The sequence below is a fragment of the Panthera leo genome, chromosome D1, assembly GCF_018350215.1.
Source record: "Panthera leo isolate Ple1 chromosome D1, P.leo_Ple1_pat1.1, whole genome shotgun sequence".
Classification (NCBI taxonomy): Eukaryota; Metazoa; Chordata; class Mammalia; order Carnivora; family Felidae; genus Panthera; species Panthera leo.
In genome coordinates this window covers 93,457,004-93,483,582 of record NC_056688.1, presented here as the reverse complement: position 1 = coordinate 93,483,582, position 26,579 = coordinate 93,457,004, and the positions used below count along the sequence as shown (strand labels likewise).

Genomic DNA, 26,579 nt, shown 5'->3' with positions numbered 1-26,579 from the left:
CTTCTCAATTTGGTTTATTGTTCTCCACTCCTTAGAATGCTTAATACATCTTGTGTGGTTTTAAGGTAACCCCCCCCCCCCCCGGGGAAAACGTTGCTCTTGGAAAAGGAAATAAACACATATTTTTTTTCTGGTGATGGAAATGAAGAGCTCTGGGAAAATATTGTTCTTAGCAACAATTAAAACTATTATCAAAGGGATTAAATGTTCTAGTGGCAGTGAGAATATAATGTGGTTGGTTGGGTTTATTATAAAAGACGAGATATCCTATCCACTGTTCCTATAAGTTCAATGGTAAGACACAATATCCTGGGGAGATATATATTAGATTGTGCATCATACTTAGAAAAGTAAGTTTAGCCAGTAGAGATTCAGATTAAACATAAGTATTTATAAAATAAAAAAAGAAGTACAAGTCAAAGTGCCAAGTGGCACGGCCCAATCAGAATTTGAAATGTGAAGTCCCATATGAAGTTATTATTAAGAATTTTTGAGAGTAAGAGACTGAAATACAATGAAGTATGTTGTTTATTTGGAAGCACACAAGTGCTAATTAAAGGTCAATCTTTGTTCCAAAGACAGCTTCAACAGAAAAGAGTAATAAGACTTGGGGTGGGGGTGAGGAATAGTGCTAGAAAGAGAGAAGAGAAGAGAACCCCACCAGGCTTTCTGTTTGAAACATGAGCTATCTAAGGATTCCCAAACCCAGACCCACTGACCTGGTACCTAAGAGCAGGAAAAAATAAGTCTCTGAGAACTCTTTGACTTTGAAGATGAGATTGCAAATTATTTGCTTCTCCTTTTTCAACATTTTTTTGATTTACTATTTCATTAATAAAAGGAAAATTCTGCTTAAAACTCAAGCAGGCTGCCTTCTGAAGTCCTAAAAACTCATTCAAGCCCAGTACATGATTAATGGATCTTACAAACTCTGCACAGGGATGATTAGGAAAAAAGGAGAATGAGTCCATTCATTTATTCATTCATTCATTTTTTCAGCAATATAATAAATCACTTGCAAGAAAATCTGTAAAAAGTAGTTTGACCCCATTTGAAAAAAGGGCAACCTAGAATGAACCACTTATTCAGTATTTGTATTTGCCTTTAGAAACACAACAACTATAGAGCCTTGAACCAGGGGCATGGAGGTTAGCACATTAAACCAAGGATCAAAACTGAGGCACATGCCCTTATAAAGCTACGATCTAATGCTCTGTCTGTTCCTGTTATTCCTCTTTTTTGAGGACAAGAACTGAAAATCAATTATCTAGCCCCATAGCTTCTACAACGTTTCTTCACAGTACCTTGGCTTGGGACAAATATAAATTAGAAGTGAACGGAGGGAGGAAAAACTCTCTAGTTTCTATTCCATGGGGCCATTACTTTTAAAATATAAGTAAGATCGAACTTTAATTTATAGCTGAGAGTTCTCCAAGGCTTAGTTTCTCCTCTCCTTACCTGTGTTTTCCTCTCTCATTATAGATTGATGATAGGGAGCAACAGAGCTTTGCTCAGGTATTGGTACAAAAAATAGAAAATGTGAGAATTTTGCCTAGTAGGAGTTGGGATGGAAATGAAAGTTCTGATTTTAGAGACAAGGAGAGGAAAGAAAGTAATAATATGTGCCTGTTTCCATCCCTACTCCAGACTTCATTTGCAGTCACTTTGTGCATGTAGGTCATTTAAAATGGGTGTGCGTGTATGTCCTCTCTCTCTCTGTCTCTGTCTCAAGAGGGAAAGTAAATGACCACACAGTAGTTGATGACATATTGGTTTGGAAGATGGCCAAAGGTAGATATATTTAGTAAGCACAGTCATTCCCATGTTTTAAAAATTGGTCTCTGGAGCTACAGCAAATACCACGTGTGATTTACTGTACAAGGAAATGAGAGGAAGTAAGTGTAGAAAGCTTTGGGTGCCAAATGTCATTTATAAACATATTTATAACTAGAAATGAGCTTAAGGATCAGGTCAGTGTCATCAGGATCACCTGGGAATCTTTAAAAAGTATTCTATCTCAGCTTCATCTCTCAAAATTCTGATCAGTCATTTACTTTGAGGTACAGAGCTGTGTATTTGTTTAAAAAGAAAAAAAAAAGGACTTAGGTAATGTTATGCACACTCAAAATTGAGAACCTCTGACAACCCAATTTTTTCACAGATAGGGAATTATTTTAGTTGTCTACTGCTGCATAATAGATTACTCAAACTTAGGTGCTTAACGCAGCATACATTTCATATCTCACAGTCTTGTGGATTAGAAGTCTAGGCACAACTGAAGTGGATCTTCTGCTCATTGTCTAACAAGACTGTAGTCAATGTGTGGGTCAGGCTGTATTCCTTTCTGAAGCTCAGAATCCTTGTCCAAGCTCTTGTGGTTTGGGGCTGAATTCTTTCTGATTGTAAGACTGAGGTCCCCATTTGTTACTTGCTATCAGTTGAGGGCCCTCTGCTCCTACTTGACCCTACAGTTGCTCACTAAAATGTCCATCTACATGTCTGCTCACCAACCCCCTATGGACCATCTTACAATATGGAAGCTTATACCTTTAAGCCAGTGGGAGAATCTATTGTTAGAATCTGCTAAGATACAGTCTTATGAAAACACCGAGTGACTATCCCATCACCTTTTGTCATATACTGTTGGCTAGAAGTAAGTCTCAGATCCTGCCCACACAGTCAAGGGAAGTGGGTTCTGCAAAGATTTGACTCCCAGGAGTCCACTTCAGAGTTTGTCCACCATAAAGAACTAAGTTCCAAGGAGTTCACTGACCAATTGAGTTTATATAATTAATTGGTGGGATGTTAGTTTTCTTACTAGGCTGGGTGAGCTTCCAAGATATAATTAATTACATTTTTAAAAATACAGTATTCATAGTTAAATGCTGGGATAGGGAGCATGAGTTTCTGCTTCCTAATTGATCTCTTCCTAGAATGGGGAAACTGATTTATGAGTTTGTTCACTTTCCTTGTATCATGTAGGTAAGGTGTTTGTGTAAAAATACTAAATAGTTAATTTAAAAAGTGCCTTTGGCCCTAACATATAGTGGTGGTTTGAAAAATAATTATTTTTGCTAATCTGATTTCTGTGGTGATTGCCAACACTTTTTAAATAGTCTGCATTTGTAACTAGAATCATTCATGTGGCAAATATTTTGGCCTAAAGGAAAGTTAAGTATTTGGCAAAAACCATAGATGACAATGTGAGTTGAAGGTGTTTCCCCATTCTTAGCATTTTCATACTTACTTAAATATTTTTGGGGTTAGTATCACACAAATATGAGACGTACCTCAGGAGGAAGTTGGTCATTTTAACTGACCCCTAGCTAAAATAAATTTAGTTGATTACCATCTCTTTCAAAATCTCTAAAGTCTAAATTTTGTAGTTGGGAATTTCACTCCAATATCTTATTATTATTATTTTTTTCTATTCAGTTTAAAGTGATTCCATCTTGATCCACCCATAACAACCTTGGGCATATGTTGAATGTGTTTGGGGAGATACCAGTTTTTCTTTTGCGTTATTAGTGCATTTAAATACAGATGCTATAATTATAATTAGTTGTATTACTCCTCTTGACACAGAGCAGTTCTGTAAGTCATTTGATCTAATTTGATTAAGAAATTACTTTTGAGACATTGCAAACATTCAGGTATATGCTAGTGCAATATCATCAGATTTATTTCATGTCTGTCTTTTGGAAAGAAATATAATTTTGTAGTTACAGCTGAGTCCTCGTTACTCCAGTCATGATCTGCTCTCCTTACCAGATAAAGGTAACCAGGCTAGGGGGAACTAGTTTCCTGAAGCATGTGGGTATCCTCACCATGTATATTTGTATTCCTTCACTCCATATATCTGTAAAGATATATATTATTATTTTGTTTTTCACTTACATAAATTTTATAGAGTACTTTTTCAACTTGCTTTTTGTGCTCAGTATTATGAAATTTTGTGTAGTGATTCATGATAAGCTAGTTCATTTATTTTGATTATTTAATGATAGTGTTCTGTTATATAAGCATACTATGAATTACTTACCCATTTTAAATTGAAGGACATCTAATTATTTACCATTACTCATGGTTATAAAAAATGTCTCACTGTGCTTATGTGGGGGTGTTTCTCCAGGAAAGTTGTATTTAAACTTACTGGACTATAATTCATAGAAAGAAATATATTTTATTTTGGGACACAGGCCTTGCACATAAGCACACCTATCTATATATGGAAAGATACTTACATCTACCTTTTCTAAACACATACATATACACAGAGAGGGAGATGATAGATTGATCGATTGATATAGATATTTTTATTTATATATATTTATTTATATACATATGACGAATAAAATTTACTGTGGTACTTTGTATTCTATTTTCTTTGTATTCTATTTTGAATAAATTAAAGTGGATAAAGACCCACTAAATTGAATTGGCAATCTTTTAATGGTTTGTAATCAGCACTTTGAAAGATGATGCCATAGGTTATATATCTAATACCAGAACTGTTATAGAAAATAAGCATCTTCTTCATATTGCCAAATTGCTCTTTAAAAAGTTTGAAATAATTTATACTCTCACCAGTGGTATAAATAAATTTTTGTTTCCCTTTGGTTTGGTTTGTTGTTGTTGTTTTTATTTCCTCATCCTGTAGTGCTTGTTTTTTTTTTTAATTGAGGTATAATTGAGAAATAAAAATTCTATATATTTTAAGATATACAACTTGATATTTAAATTTTTTAAAATGTTTATTTATTTTTGAGAAAGAGAAAGAGAGAGCGTGAGCAGGGGAGGGGCAGAGAGAGAGGGAATCACAGAATCGGAAGCAGGCTTCAGGCTCCAAGTTGTCAGCACAGAGCCTGATGCGGGGCTCGAACTCACAAACTGTGAGATAATGACCTGAGCCAGCCAACCGACTGAGCCACCCAGGCGCCCCAATATATATACAACTTGATATTTTAATGTGTATCTACATGGTGAAATGATCACCACAATCGAGGTAATTAACATATCCATCGCCTCATCTTGTTATATTCTGTTTTTCATTTTGTTCTTTTCTTTTTTTAACTTTGAGAACACTTAAGATCTACCCTTTTAGAAAATTTCAAGTATACGCTGAAGGATTGTTAACTACAGTCATCCTGCTGTGCATTCGATCTCCATAACTTATTTATCTTGCCTAATTAAAACTTTGTATCCTTTGACCAATAACTTCTCCTTTTCCCCCCCACCTGGCCCCTGACAACCAGCACTCTAGTCTGTGTTTCTATGAGTTTGCCCATTTTAGATTCCACATACAGGTGAGATCATGTAGTATTTGTCTGTGAATGGTTTATTTCAGTTTTCTCAAACTGTGTCTGGATGGAGATATGATAAGAGATGTGGAGATTATCTGAAAGAATCATAGTAGGCTTTGGTAAGACCCATTGCACTGAAATGATACATAAACTTTATAACATAACAGGAAATAGAATGTGGGTTTATCTCCCTATGGGCAGCAGGTATTTCTTTAGATGTACCTCCCACTCCTACTTACTCCTCATAATGTAAAAGAAAATAGAGCTCTGGGTTCCTCTTAACCTGTGACTTCTTTATTTTATAGAAGTTACTGAAACCACCAGTTGTTTTTTTGATTTTTGTTTTCTTTTCCCCTAAAGTAAAAAAAAAGGTGGGTGGGAGGTTTCAGGAATCTACATTAATTAACTTATATCCTTGATCTACTGAATATATTTTACATGGTTCATTTGTAGAAACATTATTGAGTCAAATTAAAAGCACCCTACCAGAAGTCAAATCATCAGTCTCACCAAACTGCCAAACAGAACAACTTTTGTTACTGAATACAGTTCTTTGGGGTAATTTGTGCCAGTTCCTTGAAGGTTTAGAAGAATTTGTCTATAAAATCATTAGGCTTGATTTTTGTGTGGATTGGGGAAATTGTAAGGGTGTGATGAGGTGAGTAGGATATAAGGGAGTGAAGGGTATATTACCTACTACCAAATCAATTTATTTAATAGACTTTAGTTTGTTCAAGTTTCCTAAGTATTCTTCAGTCAGTTTTGGCTTTAATATTGCTCTTAAAATTCTTTTAATAGGTTTTCTAATATCTTGCATAAAATTATCCATGGTACTCTACTACAATTTTTAAATTTCAATGTTATTTCTGATTATAACTTGTTTCAGCTATGACTTTAGTGTTGTTTATCTCAGTTATTACAAATGTTTCCTTTCTGTTATTTATTTTTTTTAGCTTTACTTTTGCTTAAAATTTCTGTGATCTCTCTGCAAATGTTACTGTTTTTGTTAATTTCTGCATCGATCCCAAACTTTTCTTTCCAATTTGTTTTCATAATCTCCTTTTTAAAAATCTAGTTTCTTTCATTAAATGCAAAGTCCAATAATATAATGTACATTTTTTATAATATACACATTTAAGGCTTAAATTGTCACGAAAGATAGTCATGTCATTGCACACCTTAACTATTAAACATATACAGTATTCAGTGCCATTCAGTTCTAAATATTTCATGATATCAAGTATAATTTTTCATTCCTACATGAATAACTTAGTTGGGTAAAGTGTTCTCTAACTGTCACTTGGTTAAGTTTATTCATTAGCTTTAAATCCTCTCTAAACCTGATGTTTTACTCAGAAAATATCAAGAGAATTGGAACTAGTTTTAGTTTTGCTGAGAATCTTTGCTTCTTTTGTAGTGACTGTCCCTATTTTTCTTAATTTCTACCATCCTCTTGATGTTTTTCTATATGTGACTAAATGAGGTATGTTAAAATTTTCTGCTATGATTATGGAATTGTCTATTTCTCCCTGAAAGTTCTATCTCCTTTAACTTTATATATTTTAGGACCATGTTACTGTTATTAGGTGCATTCAAATTTAGAAATGGTATAATACATACAGTTGTGTAACTTCAGGCTTTTAGAGATTTCCTCTGCTGCTAGAGCCTTTCATCTGTATCTATTGAGAAATGCATCATTTTATTTAGGTCATACTACTAGTTAAATTTCCTTTTTTAAATTTCTCACATCTGATAGTCTGTCCTTCACTGTTTTTTCCCCTTTGGTGCTGTGTACCTATTGTTTATCTCTTTCTTAGATTCATATTCAACATTTCTATCTGTTTTGTAATGGGAGCTGTTACTAGGTTAGTTCAACCTTTTTTGTGGCCGGAATCAGAAATTCATACCACAATTACTTACCTAAAATAAGGGCTTGTATTCTAGCTAAATAAATGTTATCTAAGTGACCCTTATTCCAAACTAACAACAACAAAAAAAAGACAATAAAAACTTTACTGAGTTTTATTTTTAGGATTTACTAAATTATTTCAGAGCTAGCACCTTATTACTATTACCACTACAAACAGGGTCTCTCTCAATCTTTCTACCAATAACAGTGATAGTAATAGCTAACTGCAAATTTTAATGCAATGCATACTCTCTCCTAGGTACTTTTTAAATAGCTTTGTGTATATTAACTCCTCACTTAATCCTCACACAAATACTATGAAATAAATGTTACCATTTTCTTCTCACAAAGAAACCAAAGCATAAAGGCTACATAATTGGTCTGTAATGCCTGAAGTTCCAAAACCTCCCACAAAAGACCACCAGAGTCGTAAGTCAAAGCCAAGCGGCAAGGGTCGTTTATTGCAGGTTCGAACCTGGTCCTCTGCGCACTCGTCGCCGGTGACGCAAGAGGCCACGATCAGGGTTGGTACGGCGTTTTTATAGACAGAGACAAATAGCACAGGGGAGGTTTCAAATTATGAGGGGCCTGATTAGTTGATTTTAAAGTAAGGACATTTGTTGTTCTCTGATTGGGCGTCCTTTGTCTGTCCTTTGGCGGGAAGGCTTTGTCCGTTACTTGTGGCAGGAGGAAAAAGGGGGAAGGGGGAAAGGGGAAGGGAGAAGGGGAGGAATGTGTTGAGCAAGCAGGTTTACAGAAGCGAGAAATGCCGGTTAGTTTATGTACAATCACTCATTCTATTACATATCAGACTACATTTAGGAAGTTTTACAACCCATTCTACTACACAGCGGGTTACATTCAGGAAAGGCCTCACAATGCTCGTAGCAAACAGCAAGCAAAACAGACTTCTCAGCAATTGTATTTCTTATTAAAGATCCATAATAAGCAGAAAAGAGAACCTAGCTTTAAACTAAGGCAGGGCTGTCATTTGGATTGTTCCTTTCAGGTCTGAGATTACTTAATTGTTAAATAACAGAATCCGAACCTTTGATCTGGCTCCAAAGCCCTGGTTCTGCATTTCGACTCAGGCAAGAGATGTTTCTTCCCTGGGCTCCACACTTAAAAAAAAAAAATCCAAACAAGATTTCCCCAGTCAATTCTTTTTGTAGACGCGGATTTCATAGAGTTAAGGAGAGGGTCCCACTTATACTCCCCAGCCATCTTTTAGATAAAGTCTTAGTCTTAGTTGAGATCTGGAATTCCTACTCAAATTCATTGTTTTAGTGTTTGCATGGGTCTCATCCCTTGGTGGGTCCTCCTAAGAGCAGATATCTCTACTGCAGTATATATCTATAAACTGAAAGGTGGCTTCGTATAAGGTATGTAGTTGGAGCTTGAACTGTTAGCTGGAATGTTGACATGCATGCAAATGAGGCCCTTCCTATAATCCTAGACTTATCAGGGGTAGGAAGATACTAGGGGCTGCAGGGAGGGGGTTGGGCGGCAAGGGCTGCCTCTTCCTATGCCACCTCAGTCCAGTACAAAATGCCAAGCCACCTGAGAGTTCTGACTTTGAAAATGACCATTTAGTCCATTTGGAAGATAATGAAATAGCTTTGTTAAAATTTTGTTAGCTTTATTCTTAACTCTGAAGTATTTAATCATTTGGATGTGAGCCTCCATTCATTGGGCGACTACAGATGTTGAGAGAGGCTGTGGAACTCACATGCTGCCCATGGTGGACTTGCTTCCAATATGGATGCTTTGTTATTCATTTTTTCTACCAGGTTAAAGTTAAAAATAGAACTACCCTACCATCCAGCAATTGCCCTTCTAGGTATTTATCAAAAGAATATAAAAACACTATTTCAACAGGATACTCGCACCTCGATGTTTATAGCAGCGTTATATACAACAGCCAAATTATAGAAATAGCCAAATTGTCCATTAACTGATGAATGGATAAAGTAGATGCTGTAGATACATAGATAGATAGATAGATAGATAGATAGATAGATAGATAGATAGTGTGGAATACCACTTAGCCATAAAAAAGAATGAAATCTTGCCATTTGCAATGACATGAATGGAGCTAGAGAGTATTATGCTGAGTGAAATAAGTCAGTCAGAGAAAGACAAATACCATATGATTTCACTCATATGAGGAATCTAAGAAACAAAACAAACAAGCAAGTGGGAAAAAAGAAAGAGAGGCAAACCAAGAAACAAGCTCTTAACGATAGATAGAGAACAAACTGATAATTACCAAAGAGGAGGGGCGTGGGGGCGATAGGTAAAATAGGTGATGGGGTTAAGGAGTGCACTTGTTGTAATGAGCACTGGGTATTATGTGGAAGTGTTGAGTCACTACATTGTACACCTGAAACTAATATTAGACTGTATATTAACTAACTTGAGTTTAAATAAAAACTTAAATGTGTGACTCTGGAATGTGTATTTCTTTACTGCTCTGTGAGAATGCTCTAGTTTCTTTATATATGGGCTTTGGGGTTGGGTTGTATGTGACAAGACAGGGTCATAGTTGACATCTATGTCATCTGGATGTTGCCTAATAGAATATATAACACTTGGTAGGAATTTCAAAAATGTCTCAGGTCACTGAAAAATAATAGCTACCATTCACTAAGAATTTATCATATGTCAGAAGTAGTGCTTTTGCTTTCTTTAGGTTATCTCACTTAATTCTGAAACAATCCTTTTAGTTAAATACCACTATTTAGTTCAAATTTATTTATTATTTAGTTGAATAGTCCTTTTATATATGAAGAGACAAATCAGAGTAAGTATCTGAAGGCAGCAAAGTCAGTGACTGACAACCTGGAATGAACATAAGGCTGTATGACTTTATAATGATTATAAATGATTATAATGTTACTTTGCTTTCCCAAGAATGAATGAATGAAAAAAACCCAGACATTATTTTCCTTAAAGTCAAACTTATCCTGAAAACCTAGCTGAAACAGTTGGATGTGACTTAATCATCTGTACCGCACATCATATTTTAATGCATTTTTAGGAAGGTTGGACTTGAACATCTGACTAGAGTACCACAATCATGTTTAAACTTAGATTTTTGTTTCAAAATTTATTAGGAAATAGACTGTGAGAATGAATGAATGATATACAGGGGCATCAGATCCTTTTTTGAAATCGATGAATTAACACATTAGTTATTGAGTTATATGAATCGTGATTATTTATCATGCTTCTGATTGAAGGCACCAGCTAAGATATTATCATTATAAAAATAATAACTCAGCTCTTGATTATATGTTTATGTCAAAAGCCCCACTGAGATTTGGAATGCTGATGACCCAAATGCAATAAAAGAACGCTTTATTCATTTATGTTCAGTAAAATAATATTAGAAGATGATATATTCCCTCTTCCTTATGGTTAGCAATTTGGGTCTCATGATTCTCTATTAAATTTATTATTTGTTGGGATATAATTTGCAAAGATTCTGTATTTAGCATTAGTGTCTCTGTTTTGGCTTTTATTATAAGTTATGTGTTCACACTCAAATGGTGAAAATACATACTTTTGGAAATAATCGCAGTGAATGGTACATCCACAGCAACTGTCAGGTTTGCAAAGGGGCTGGTCAAATGGGCAAGAGGTGATAGCATTTATTGATACCAGGGCTTGAACCTTGTGGGAGTGTCAGTGTCTTCTGGTCTTTAGGAATCAAGAGGGAATTACTGCATCTTGACTTCCCTTAACCCTTGCTCTTGTATTATATTCTGCACAATTAACAAAATCTTGTGACAAAATGCACAATTAGATCCAGAGAATTTGTTAGCACACATCCCTAAGACAGACCTGGTGTTGAATGAGGAGATAAGAGTTCTAATTATTTATGAGTCCTATTTGAGCAATACACTGCAGCCTTAAATGTAGATATTTTAATTCTCATATCAAGCCTGGATGGTGGGCAGGGGTGAAGGGTAGGTGTTATGAACTCTGTATTAGGGTTCTGAAGCCACATTTGCCCACTGTTGGGCTTCAAAACCTTTGCCCTTCTTATTAAATGTAGAACACATAAAGAAGATGATACTTGTCTTGGCCGAGTGTTTACTACAAGATAGCTTCCTTTATTTTAATGATGTAGTTTAGTTTCTCCAGAGATACTAGCTCTTTGATTCAGGCATATGGAAAGGCCACAGTAACTGAGTGCATCTAAGGAAATGTCAACTTGCATTCCTCCTTCCATCTGAAAAATCTGACTTTATCATTGAATACATCTTTATTGTACTCTTTGCCCTTAATCTAGTTGTATGAGCATCATAGATATAATTGATTAAGGCTAAATGGGAAACTCCTCATTTATCCTAGATGGAGCATTACTGTCTTTGATGCATCTCACTCTATGTAGAACATAAATATTTGTATGTGTTTATATAAGGCAAGTCCAACTTGGACCAATTGTTAGACTACCATTTTTAAAGTGAAAATATGGTGTAAGTAGAAATGAACCTGAAAATTGGTGTAAGGTCTGGCTTCTAACACTTAATACTAACTGTGTAGCCTTGGTCATTGCTTGTAACTTCTCTAAAAAACATCGGTTTATAAATGTTTAAAAATGATTTATTCCAGGCAGATCCTTTTAAGTTGTCTTGAGGATTATATAGGACAACACCTGAAAAATATTTTTACACTGTTTTCCTGGCAGCTCAGAGGTAGCCAAACAGAGCTTCTTAAATGAAAACAAAAGCAGAAAATTTTAAAATTCACAAAGGTGGGAGATTATGATTAATTAAAAAGCTAAGTTTCTTTGGAATGTTTTCCCACTACTCCATTTTGAATACAAACAGTAATTCAACATTGCTCAATTCACCAACTTCTCTAAGGGGAATCCTGCTTTCCTGGCAGAAGTTTGATAAAGTTGGTAGCCTACTGATATGTGGATTGTATTTTAACAAAGGGATCAACAGCTCATCCAAGTCCCTTTGACTCTAGAGGGAAATAACACTTTTAGGTGGAAACCTGCAAGATATTTGGACATCTGCATAATGACTGAAATTAGCATAGGTTTACATAGTACACTACTCCATTAGAATTTTGATGACTTGGAAAGGAACAGAAGGTTGTAAATTTCCTAAGGGAAGGTCTCTGGAGGGTGTGAAGTCTTGAAACAAAACCAGCCCAATGTAAGAAACCTGTTGAGAATGACTGAAAGGACAGAAAAATGACAAATGTGTTGCATTTTTCCTAACAAAAAGTGACCTGTTGCTGCTGGTGTGATATAGTACTCTTTAAAGGATGGTAGTAATAGGTGACCTCTCTTTGTTCTGCTTGTTGAGAGGTGATATGGTATGAGTCTATTCATTAGATACCTATAATCATAATTTTCTCATAGCAATACTTGTGTGAGGGGAGAGGAGGAAAATAAGGAAAAGGAAGAAGATGAAATGGTAGAAGATAAAAAGGAAAATAGAGGAGGGGAAGGAAGCAAGAGGAGTTGGGATGAGGTCTGCAAAAACAACAACAGGGAATGTGGAATCTGCTCGATTTTATGGTTTAGCTGTCAAGAGGGTGTGCCCCTAAAAGTTTCTAGACTGTGGGACCATACATGGATAACAGTAATTTACTAATTTACTCTGCCACAGATTCTGAAGTCTGCCCAAATTTTCAGCCACTCTCTGCATATGAGGATAATGGAAAATCACTCCTGTCCTGTTGGTCCTGACAGTAGAAATTTGTGCTTGAACACGTGAGCAAAGGCTGACTTAAGTGAAAAGCTGTCACTTAAAATAGGACAATTGTTTTCTGTAGAGGTGCTCAAAATCCATGGGCAACTGTAGAATATAGAAAAGCGATTCCTCAAATTTCCCCACCAAAGACCCTTCTGTTGCTTTCTTTCTGTCACATGAAACCCATAATTTGAATTTTTTTCCTACTGAACATAGTCCATGATTTGATGATTCTTAATGTGTTTTCCATATTCTTATTAATCAGTAAGATCTAGCCTTCTGTCATTCCAGACTGGTATTAGAAAACATGATTCCCTCCTTCAGCTGATTGAAATCTAGTCACACAGACACTTGGCCTTTTAGGTGGCTTTCGTCTTATGGTGGAGAATGGTAGTCACTGCCTTTTTGCAATATTGAAAATAGCTCATGGTATTGCTTAAGTAGACTAACAAACATATGCAATTATAATATTAGAGTAAAAAGGGGAATGAATTCAGACAGCCAACTTCAGATCAGCTAGATGGATAAATAACCTGGTAAGTGAGGTTGGAAAGAGAACTTGGGACCTTCTTGAGCAAGTTTTAATAATTTGCCCCTCACTTTTCTGCCTGCTTTGACAGATGTGTGGCCCATTCTTTTGCATTACTAGTCCCAGATAAGTGGAAAGATGTATGGAAGGTTGAATCAGCGAATGTTGAAGCAGGCCCTGCTCCTAGCTGGATAAAAAATTCAAGAGAATCACTCTGTTTCCCTGAGCCCCGGTTTTCTATCTATAAAATGAGGACATTGGGCTGTGTGATCTTGCTATCTTTTTCTATTCTAAAGTGATGTGATTTTTTTTTTAACATTACTTTCACTGAGCCTCATTTTTCTTATCTGTAAAAATGGGAAGAATGCCTACCTCACAAGGTGACTTTGAGGATTTAAAGATAGCAATTGAGTGCCCTTCCCTATACAAATCTACTTGATTCTCGAATTCAGTTATTAAGAGTTTATAGAATGAGTTCAGATAGTGAGGGGTATAACACTGTTTGAATTTATTTGAGTTCAGTATTTCATATAGCAAGTGGTGAGTTTTGGATAGTGAGGATTTATCAAATGTTTTTAGTTCCTGGATATCTATGGAAGCACCTTGCATGTAGGCAACACTCAATAAAGATTTCCCCTGGTCTCCTTGACCTTGAGGATAAAGACAGCCTTGTTTAGCTTTGCACCCTCAGCCTGTGGCACAGTGTCTAATAATCAGGAATGTCTGTTTGTGTTTGTGGCCCTCAGGCGAGTCATGGGACCCTGCTGAGTCTTGGGTCCTTTGCTATAAAATGCACTTAACAATGTATATGTCCCATAGAGTTGCTGTAAAGAATGGTACAAGATCGTCTCAAAAAATGCAATAAAATCACATCTCTCATGCACATATAAAATGAACAGATTCTTAAGATTTTATGAAATTTGCAAATCATTGAGAGAACCAGGAGTATTATAATCATTTAAAAGAAGAATTCATAGTCGCCTGGATGGCTCAGCTTGTTGAGGGTCTGACCCTTGATCTTGCCTCAGGTCATGATCTCACAGGTTGTGGGACTGAGTCCTAGGTCGGCCTCCTCGCTAACGGTGTGGAGCCTGCTTGGGATTCTCCCTCTCCTTCTCACTTCCCTCCCCCAAACAAATATATAAACATGTTTAAAAAAAAGAAAAGTCCAAAATAAACACACATTCACATATCAGGAGTATTGAAATTGATGTGCAAATATGGGTGAACCTAGCTTCCTCCACAGTGTGCAGAGAAGGCAGGTGAACCTCTCTGCTAGACTGGATAAAATTTGTGTGTTTATAGAAAAGAATTATTTGTTTATTTTTTTCTAATAGCTATTTATATTTTATAGAGTTATAGATTCTGTAGAATTCTTCCACAGCATCAGAATCAAAGAGCAGAAGGGTGTGCTAGAGAAAACATAGTTTTCCATTGAAGAACTTTTTTTCCACATTAATAAATCAGATAAATGTAAGTCACTTAACTGGTGCCTAGCATCTAGCTGGACCACCAATAAATGGTTATTTTAAAAAATTGTAATAATGAAATAGTGGCAATGAAATAGATTGAGTGTTTTTGCAGATAATTAATTGTATCAGAATTGCAACTCTAGCAATTACTTAGCCTCTTTCTTAGGTTTGAAATTCATCCTCACATATAATCCAGGATTCTGTTCTCCCCGCCTTTTTAAGTTTATTTATTTATTTTGAGACAGAGCATGAGCAGGGGAGGGGCAGAGAGAAAGGGAGAGAGAATCCCAAGCAGGCTCCACACCATCAGCATAGAGCCTGACACGGGGCTCAGTCCCATGAACCATAAGATCATCACCTGAGCTGATATCAACAGTTGAATGCTCAACTGACTGAGCCACCCAGGTGCCCCATCTGTACCCCCTTTTGAACTATAAGCTCTACTATGTGTTTTGTTTTGTTTTGTTTTGTCTTTTTTAACATGTAGTAAGAAGAGTCAGCAATTTAGACATTTCTATCCAGAGTTATCCTAAGTTTGTGGCAAGGGAACTGTTTCACTGTCCCTTTTGCTTAAGCAAGGGTTCAGTTGTATAAAAAGTGGACTAAATTTTATGGAGTAAAAGTAGAAAATACTGAGACTGTATCTAATTTGCAAATTCTGTTAAGATTTGGGCAAGCTGGGAAGACTTTCTAATTAATACTTTTAACAGTTCTTGGTTGGCTGTAGGGAATAAGTGAGCAATTTGGGGATATTTCTAAAGAGGAAGTATTCCATGTGAGGAGTAAGTGTTTTCTGTGGCTCGCTATTTCCTGGAATATGAGGAGATCCATGGAATATTTTATTGCTGCCATAACGATCCTTATAGGTTGGGAGGAGAGGATCACTACAGCTGATGGTCTCATAATATAAACCAGTTAATACAACAGGGTGTTAAATAAGCAATATGGTTTAGATGCACAGGAACTGATTTTGTTGAATTTAGTTACAAGAGTCCTATGAATCTAAAATCGATATAAAATTTCAGGCCAAAACAATTGTGATAAGGGAAAGAAAATTTATGTGTTTAAGGAATTAGACCATAATTATGAAGTGATAATTATCATATCATGAAATGACATGAAGTTTATCAATCTTACCTTGGAATTTCCCATAACCCAATGACCAAGTCACTCTTTTTATGTATGTATGTATGTATATATGTATGTAGTCTTAGGGCATATTTGGTATACAAAACATTTTGATATTATTTAAACAAAACAAAAAATAATCTATGAGCTTCTCCTATGCCTGAGTAAGGAAAGAGTAAGAGAAGTGGATTCAGGTTATCTAGTCTTAAAATCTAACCTCCTTCTACCTATAAGTCTTTCCCTTATGATCTGAAAAATGTCAGAGAGAGAGCTATAGGTAGTAAGTGCTAGAAAGATTGATATACTAATTGAATAGGATAATATGTATATAAAAATACTAGTCCAACCCCAGGTTCATGGTAACTTCTCAAATGTTAAATTCCTTTCCACCTTCTGAGGGTATGCAATAACAGGCAGATTTTAGTAAAATCTATAATACTGACTCTGTAATAAATATGTTTTTATTAAGCTTTTGCCATTCACCTGGTATACTTCTACTAGTTGTAATTGTAGATACCAAACCACATTGACCTTCAGTGTAGTTTTTAAAGGAGAAAAGCTTTGTTCCCATCACTTTCTATTACAAATAATAAGAATAGTCTAAAAAAAAATAGCGTGAGTTATGGATGCTAAAAATCTAAACTGTCAACTAGTATTTATCCAGCATTACATATTCTAAGTATATCCTTTTATTTTGTGTGTGTGTGTGTATGTGTGTGTTTATAGAAGTTACTGGAAGAGCAGAGATAACCCATGTAGATTAACAGAATGGAAACATCCTGAAACTACTCTGGAGTCTGAATAAATTGACCGGATTCATGTTTCACAAACAAGGAAACTGGTCCATGGACAATTTGCCATAGGTAAGTGAGAGGTGTAATTTACTCTGTTAGAATCCTTCAAAGATTCATTGACTGTGGGGCTGTTAATTGCATTTCAGATGATTCTAATACTCCTTTGGTACAGCTGACAGCTTCTCTTCCCTCCCAAACATACACATGTGGGTGCCAACATCTGGCTAAATATCTGGCCATTTCATCTTGCTCATTTGGGCTTCAGTCAGTTACAAAAGGAGGAAACGGGGGAAAAAAGTACCCACCTCATAAAACATTTACTAGCAGTGATTTCTGTGGAGGGGCGGGCGTCAAACTAACTGTTCCTCTAGCAGATGTTCCTTTGCACGGCCTGGGAGTTGTGGCAGATTGGCCTGCCCAGGATTCAGAATGAAAGAGACAACTGATGATGTCCCCCTCCTTTTTTGAAGTGGGGGCAGCAGTTAGGTTTTTAATATGGAACAAAGTGTTTGGAGAAGGTAGCCGGCTTTTTATTCTTCCTTTGAAAACCTGGTGAGATTGGAAAGCTTGATGTGGTAACAGCATGAAAATAGTTGCTGTTGGGCTACTGGAAAAGTTGAACTTGTCTAAATGAACCAGTAGGGAAGCATGAAAGTCCAAGTGACTCCTACAAGTGGCAGTTCATGAGCTCGACATGGATTGTGGCATCTCCTTCAGATAAATGTTGTGCCACCAATGGTCAAGACCATTTGAGCCCAGAAGTAAAACCTGTCCAGCTCTGTAAAATGGAAATATGTTCATTCATCTGTGGTGTTTCACTGTGTTGAAGAGAAAAAAATATATAAAGTTATAGTGGCATTAAGCTCCATCTATATGGCAAGGGAGACATTTATGCTTGCCATTTTAATTGGCAAATACTTACTTGAATCAGTCATGCTGTTTTAAGGGAGAAGTAGAAATGTTATACAAACCGGTAGGAGGAATTGCTCATACATTTTCCTGTTAATATTTAGCTCTCCCTGGGCTGCATGTATAACAGATATCTGTCCTAAATTCATAAGTCAAGACTTTCCTGGAATACAGCTATTCTCTCCCACATCAACTCCATCACGTTATTTAGATTAAGCTAATAGAAGACATGCTATCTGTCTTCAGGGAGCCCACTTTGTTTTGAGAGTCCCATAAGAACATTAGATATGCAGAAAGTGCTCTCTAAAGATGAGGAGGCAATGGCAAGATAAAGTATCATAGGGGAACATGAACGAATGGAGAAGAAAAGATTTTAAGCTCTTTTTTTTTTTCAAGTATGCATGATTGCCCCTTTTCTTTGCCTTTAATCTTAATCCTTCTAGCTATTCAGAAAAGGAGGTGCTTTTTGCTTGCTTGTTTGTTTATTTGTTTTTGTTGTTGTTGTTGCTTTTAGTTTGGATCTTTTATAGGGAAGATAGTCACCTGTAAGTGAAAAGAAAGTTATTCTGGCAACATATGTGAGCCAGAACAGAAGAAGAATGTGAAAACAAGGGGGAAAAAGGGCAGTACTGGCCTGTCTTTATACGTTTGTACTTTTCTCAAAAACAACAGAAAACTTTGCAACTCTACTTCTCCCTGAACTTCTGTCCATCCCCCCCACCACTCTTGTTTCTGATTGTTTTTCTTAGCATTCTCTTTGCCCATCATAACTTGGCCTTACACATAGTCTCACAGCCTCTCTAGCCTCTTTCCCTTTATTCAGCTTCAAACCCTGCTACAAATTGCCTGAATCTGTTAGATTGAGCTCCGGAAACAAAAACCATTCCAGTTATTTTAACAGATAAAATTTGGGATGCCTGGGTGGCTCAGTAGGTTAAGCGTCCGACTTTGGCTCAGACCATGATCTCAGGGTTAGAGCCCTGCCTTGGGCTCTGCACTGACAGCTCAGAGCCTGGAACCTGCTTCAGATTCTGTTTCCCTCTCTCTGCCCCTCCCTTCTCACACTCTGTCTCTGTCTCTCAAAAATGAGTAAGTGTTAAAACAAAAACATAAAATTTAAGAATCATTAACCAAATGGGGCACCTGGGTGGCTCAGTTGGTTAAGCATCCTACTTCGGCTCAGGTCATGATCTCACAGTTTGTGAGTTCGAGCCCCAAGTCAGGCTCTGTGCTGACAGCTCAGAGCCTGGAGGCCACTTTGGATTCTGTGTTTCCCTCTCTCTGCCCCTCCCTTACTCACACTCTGTCTCTCTCTGTATGTCAAAAATGAATAAATGTTAAAAAAATAGATAAAATTTAACAATCATTAGCCAGATATTGGAGAACTGGAAAGGCAAAAGAGGACCCTGAGGAATCAAACATGTAGTCACTACAGAAGTGGCTACAGTATCTTCAGGGACAGCAGGCAAGACTTTGAAATGATTAGAATTTAGAATATTGGAGGAGGGGTTTTGCAGACTTGGACTTCAGAAATCTTGGGTGAGAGCATTGTCTGAAAAGCAGAGGAACTTCAGAAGCTCAGGGGTGAGGAGGACTCCACATTGCTGAGATTCATGACTCCAAGAATTCTACCAGCTCCGGGTGCTAGTGCCCCAAGAGCTCAGATTGGGGCCATATGAGCCGCAACTCAGAATTTTGTGAAGGATGCTGTTCAGCCAATATTATACCCTGAAAAACTAGAAGGGGCTCAACAGACAGAACTGAGACCACATCTCTGAGGATGGGATACCAGGCAGCTAGTGTTGTTATAGCTCTTGGAGAGGGGGACAACGAGGTTATTTCTAGGAATGTAGAAAACAATGCAAGATGGAACCAACTGCTGTGTAGGGTAATGGTATCAGGGAACAAGTGTTAAGTTCCTTCTTCCCCTTGAACCTTGCAGTTTCCCTGTAGTTCTCTCTCTCTATTGATAGAAATAGGGAGCCCAGTGGCAAAGGGGATGCATTTTGCAAAGACCCAAGCCCCACCTCTCAAAACGGAGGAGGATGGATTTGAATGAAAGGTAGTAATTTAACAGAGCCTAGTAGAAAATACTGACACTTAGGCACCAGGGCTATCAACTGAACAGTTTTCGTTAAAATCAACTAAAAGCATTTGTGTGATTGCCCTGTAGTCCAGATGTAAAATATGTAGATGTTATTGTTGATGTTTGAATTTTTAATGAAGTGTTTTATTCTGGAACAATTGTATGTTAATGTGTGCTTTTAAGAAATAACATGGGCGCCTGGGTGGCTCAGTTCCCTAAGCATTTTACTTCAGCTCAGGTCATGATCTCACAGTTTATGAGTTGGAGCCCCATGTAGGGCTCTGTGCTGACAGCTCAGAGCCTGGAGCCTGCTTCAGATTCTGTCTCCCTGACCCTCCCCTGCTCATGCTCTCTCTCTCTCTCTCTCTCTCTCTCTCTCTCTCTCAGGAAATGAAGAAACATAAAAAAATTAAAATAAATAACGTGGAGCAATTCTGTGTACCCTGTTCCCCTTTTCCCCTAATGATTAATTATCTTACAAACCTATAGGACAGTAATACAACACGTATATTGACATTAGTACAGTCACAATGCAGAACGTTTCTTTTTTGTTTAATTTATTTGAATTCAAGCTAGTTACCATACAGTGTAGTACTGGTTTCAGGAGTAGAACCCAGCAATTCATCACTTCCATATAACATCCAGTGCTCATTCCAACAAGTGCTCTCCTTAATGTCCATCCCCCATTTAGCCCACCCCCCACACCCACCTCCACTCCAGCAATTCTCAGTTTGTTCTCTGTATTTAAGAGTTCTTATGGTTTTCCTCCCTCTCAGTTTTTATCTTATTTTTCCTTCCCTTCCCCTGTGTTCATCTGTTTTGTTTCTTAAATTCCACATATGAATGAAATCATATGTTGTGTGTCTTTCTCTGCCTGACTTATTTGGCTTAGCATAATACCCTCTGGTTCCATCCATGTTGTTGCAAATGGCAAGATTTCATTCCTTTTGATTGCCAAGTAGTATTCCATTGTGTGTGTGTGTGTGTGTGTGTGTGCATATATATATATATATATATATATATAGTAAACATATGTATACATATATATATATGCAATATATATATAGTATATATATGTGTATATATATATACATATATATATATATATGCAATATATATATTGTATATATATGTGTGTGTGTGTATATATATATATATATATATATATATATATATATATATATGCCATATCTTCATTATCCATTCTTCATTTGATGGACATTTGGGCTCTTCCCATAATTTGGCTATTGATAGCACTGCTATAAATATTGGGGTGCATTTTTATATTCTTTGGATAGATACCTAGTAGTGCAATTGTTGGGTCATAGGATAATTCTTTTTAATTTTTTGAGGAACCTCCACACTGTTTTCCTGAATGACTGTATGAGTTTGCATTCCCACCAACAGTGCAAAAGGGTTCCCCTTTCTTCATATCCTCGCCAACATCAGTGGTTTCCTGGGTTGTTCATTTTAGCCATTCTGACAAGTGTGAGGTGGTATCTTATTGTGGTTTTGATTGGTGTTTCTATCACCATAAAGCCCTTCCTGTTGTCTTTTTATAGCCATACTCACTTCATTCACATCCCCCAACTTCTTCCTTAAGGAGCTGGCAACTACTGATCTCTCAGTTGGTATAATTTACTCATTATAGGGATGTTGTATAAATGGAACCATACACTATGTAGCATTTGGAGCTGGCTTTTTTTATGCAACATAATTATCAGGGGTTTCACCTAAGTTATTGGATGCAATACTTAATTCATGTTTTTCAACTGAGTAGTATTTCTGGTAAGGATATACAGTAGTGTGTTTAACCATTCACTGCTGAAGGATGTCTCAATTGTTTCCAGTTTGGGCTATTATAAATAAAGTTGCTATAAAAATTAGTGTACAGATTTTTATGTGAACATAGGATTTCATTTCTTTGCCCAGAAGTGAATTGCTGGACTATATGACAGTTGCATATTTAGAGTTTTTTCCCCTTGTTTTTGGTTGCATATTTACAGGTTTTTTCCCCTAGCTTTATTGTGATATAATTGACATATAACATTGTATAAGTTTAAGGTATACAATGTGATAATCTGATATAAGTGTACATTGTTAACTGTTTACTGCAATAAGTTTAGTTAGCATGCTTCATCTCAAATAATTGTGGTGGTGGCAAGCACATTGAAGATCTATTATCTTAGCAACATTCAAATACACAAAACAATATTGTTAACTATAATCATCATGGTGTACAGTAGCTCTCCAAACTTACTCATCCCTTATAACAAAGTTTATACCTTTGGAGCAATACTTCCCTATAACTTCCACCCCAGCCTTGGTAACAGTCAATCTACTATTTGTTTCTATGAGTTCAGTGTAGTTAGATGCCATATAACTGAGATCATATAGTATTTATCTTTCTCTATCTAACTTATTTTCCTTAGCATAATGCCCTCAAGCCTTACTCATGTTATCAAAAATGGCAGGGTTTTTATGACTGACTATGGCATTTTCTTTATCCATCTATTGATGGACACTTAGGTTGTTTTCATGTCTTGGTTATTATGAGTAATGCTACACTAAACATGGGAGTGCAGATATCTGTGCAAGATAATTTTATTTTCTTTGGATATATACCCAGAAGTGGAATTGCTGGATCATATGGTAGTCCTATTTTTAATTTTGGGAGGAATTTTCTTAAGTGGCTATGCCAATTTACATTCCCACCAACAGTGCACCAAGGTTCCTTTTTTTCCACATCCTTGCCAACACTTGCTATATTTTGTCTTTTTGATAATAGTCATTCTAACAGATGTGAGGACGTATCTCATTATAGTTTTGATGTGCAAAAGAAAAACTGGAAAAAGATCCTCTTACCAGGAAAGGGAGGACAGAGGGAAGGGTGAGCTACCCCAGCCTTCTGGGACATTACATGAAGGACCCACTTGGGTTTGACCCCACCCGGAGACTGGCAAAGCTAAGATGTATAGGGGTAGGTAAGAACAAGTAAGAAGGGCAGTGCTAACAGTATCAACCATGCAGTGGGAGTGATGGTGCTTCTTAGTGACCTGCTCTGCAGAGGACCTCATCAGCTTTTGCCACTAAAGAAACAAGCCTCAGACTGCTACGCATTTCACTAGATTTAACCCCACACATTTTCATGTTTGCAGATACCAGCCATTCTGGGTTCTTCCATGTTCTCTGCCATAGCCTCGGAAGGCTGTGGACCCTGAATCCCATCTGGCAGCCAGCCCTGGTCTTTGTGGCTATACAAGTACAAAATGCCAGCCCAATCCCACTTGATTTTTGCCTTTGTTGGTTGTGCTTTTGGTGACAGATCAAAAAAAAATTGTTGACAAGACTGATGTCAAGGAGCATTGTCCCTAATTATCTCATTGTAGTTTTTATTTTCATTTCTCTAAAAATTAGTGATGCTTAACATCATTTTTTGTGCTTATTTTCTATATGCATATCCTCTTCAGGGAAATATCTGTTCATGTCTTTTGCCCATTTTCTAATTGGATTCTTTGGTTGTTTGTTTTTTGTTTTTAACTGTTGTTAAAAACTTTTCACTAACTCCATTCCACTGTATTTGGGTAAGACTGCATATAAATTCATCTTAAAGAGATCATTGTTGGGCCTCTGGGTGGCTCAATTGGTTGTCTCCAATTCTTGATTTCTGCTCAGTTCATGATCTTGAGGTTCATGAGTTTGAACCCCCTGTTGGGTTCTTCATTGACAGTGCAGAGCCTGCTTGGGATTCTCTCTCCCTCTCTCTCTGCTCCTCCCCTGTTCATACTCTCTCTCTCTCTAAATAAATAAATAGATAAACTTTTAAAAAAAAGAGAGAGATAATTGCTTCACATAGGAGTGAATTAAAAATAATTATTGAGGGGCACCTGGGTGGCTCAGTCAGTTAAGCGTTTGACTTTGGCTTGGGTCATGATCTCACATTTTGTGGTTTTGAGCTCCATGTCGGGCTCTGTGCTGACAGCACAGAGCCCAGAGCCTGCTTCAGATTCTGGCTCTCCCTCTCTCTCTGCCCTCCCCCACTCTCAGTCTGTCTCTCTTTCCGTCTCAAAAATAAACATTAAAAAAATTTTAAAAACTAATTATTGAATGAAGTAATAGATACTAAACGAATTAAACTAATAACTGTCTCCTACATGGTAAAGAATATTTTAGGCACTAAGGAAGATATAGATGTCCTGTACTATATACACATCATACAGATCTAACTATCGAATCATAGAAAAACCATTCCCAGTGCTAAAATAGAAATACTAGCATCACTACAATATATGTTAGGAAGGTGTTTTTATCTCCTTGGAATAAGACGGTGTCTTGTTCCTCTTTGCTGCTGGTGCTTCATGCAGCACATTACTCATCATACATGACTTGCTATAGGAGTTTAGCAGAGGGAGAGAGCATGCTTTGAGTTGGTAGGAAGTAATCTGTCTTATTTTTTCAAAAAAAATTACAGAAAATGAGTTCTATAACATTTCTAGATAATGTATTCTCACATTTCACATTTCTTTAGCAAGTTAAAGAATTCTTAATGTGAATTCTATTCCTACAAATGAACTGAGGTGCTTATTTTTCTGGTAGAAGCAGAAGAAAAATAAACACCTTTCTTCACATATGTACTTTAAAATATTTAAGGTCAAGTGGCCCCACTATTTAATCATACATGCTTTATCCCCAAATACCAACTGCAATAGCCTCATGTTTTGCCATTTATATAGACGGGTGGTCTATGAGTCAAATGTCAATTCCACCCATCCCATTATACACAATAAAAAATAAATATGGTGAATAAACAAAAATAGCAGTATATGGTAACAACATGATTTAGCACCACTGTCCTTTAAGACAGGCATTAATTCTGTCCTTAAACATAACCTAAGGAGGGGCTGTGATTTTCATGAACTGATTATAAAGTCTGTCAGGGTGGATATCACATAAACAATGACCTTCCAGTTTTATAAGGAAGGGACGTTAGCCACAAATATAAAAATAACCCTGACAGAAAGTCAGAAGCACTGCTAACAAATAGTCTAGCATTCCACTTCTGGACTAGTGGATGCTAGAGGCTTAGAGAAACCAGGAAGAACCCTGATGCTAAGAACCTCGATGGACCAGAAACAAACTATGTTTAATGCAAAACAAAGGACTTCCTGCAAAAGCAGAAGAGTTCTACTCACTGTTGCAGTTGAAAAGACACCTTTGGGGCCTACATCATAAATACTTACTTAGAGGACATCAACTTTGACTTTGTGTATTGATAAGGCAGGGGTATAACTTAGGGGATTTTCTAAATAATGAATATTTACAAGATCATTAAAAAAAAAGCATTCTGGTTTTTGTTTGGTTGTCTTCACCTTAAAAAGTTTGCTCTTCAGGTGATAAGCTTTCCATGAATGCCTGGTACTATAAAATAAATAGAAAGAGTGGAATTTGAAGTATGGTGAGTTTCACTTTGTACAATTTTCAGTAAAGACTAAGAGTCAAGATAGCATATTGAAATAAACAGACTATATTTATACTTGGCATACCTTGTTTCATGGAAATTCACTTTACTACTTTCCCTATACAGAAAATTAGACTTAGAACTCATACCCTTAAAAAACTTCCAAGAATTTTGGGATGCCTGGATGGCTCAGTCAGTTGAGTGTCCTACTCTTGATTTTGGCTGAGTTCATGATCCCAGGGTCGTTGGATTGGGCCTGGCATTGGTCTCTTCTCTAAGTGTGAAACCTGCTTAAGATTCTCTCTCTCTCTCTCTCTCTCTCTCTCTCTCTCTCTCTCCCTCTCTCTCTCTCTCTCCCTCTCTCTCTCTCTCTCCCTCTCTCTCTCTCTCTCTCTCTCCCTCCCTCCCTCCCTCTCTCTCTGTCTCTGTCTCTCTCTCTCTCCCTCTGCCCCTCTCCCCTGCTTGTGCTCTTCCCCTCTCTCTCTACAAGAAAAAAAGAAAGAAAAATCCAAGAATTTGGAACCTGATGGCAGAATTTAATCTGTCATTTGAACTTTGTAGTTGCCACTAATTGAAATGATTAGGATGCTATACAGTATTAGGCATATAGAATGATCTATATTAACAGAAAACTACCCTATTCTGTGGGTTTTAATGTTTACAAAGATTATTAGGTTTTAAAAATTGGCCACATATTAAGTAATTATTTCCTTTTAAATATTTTTTTATATTCAGAATTAAAATATTATTTAAAATACATCTTGGCATTATCATAAACAAAATTTGTTTTATTATTAAAAACTTATAAACAAAGTAATGGAATAATCACTTTTATAAGGAAGAGAGATTCCTATTATATAACGTATTTAAAATATTGTAGTTTGTTTTTCTTCTTCTTTTTTAAAGACTGCATCTCTGTTTCTGAAGATTTGCCCCTTGGTGAATTGTATTACATCATTTTTAAAAGGACTTATCGCAATGGAGGCAGTAGTTTATGGGAAAAGACAAATCTAAAGTCATGTTTCAAAATCTGGCTTCCCAAACTGGAGTAAAACAAGAGAAGATAGGATTAAAAGGAAATTGACTTGCAAGAAATGACTGGGAAGCCAAGAGCCCATAAGAAATTCCTTAATAAAATATGAATTTTATTCTCAGAGGTAAGATCAGGATATAAAAGCTAATAAAGAAATTAAAGACATCAGAAACTAAGTGTCTAAGAGTGGCAGATACTCTGGATTTCTATCCTCCTGAATGTGATCTTGCACTTTTTCTGA

General features: G+C 36.6%; 1 long non-coding RNA gene across 2 annotated transcripts in view; it reads left to right on the top strand.

Annotated features, from left to right (window-relative positions):
* LOC122200869 overlaps nucleotides 1-26,579 on the top strand; it is a 491,651-nt gene that overhangs the window by 385,655 nt on the left and 79,417 nt on the right. For both annotated transcript variants that reach the window (XR_006193956.1, XR_006193955.1), the window contains exon 6: nucleotides 16,785-16,921. This is a non-coding gene — a long non-coding RNA (uncharacterized LOC122200869). The remainder of the gene's footprint in view (nucleotides 1-16,784; nucleotides 16,922-26,579) is intronic.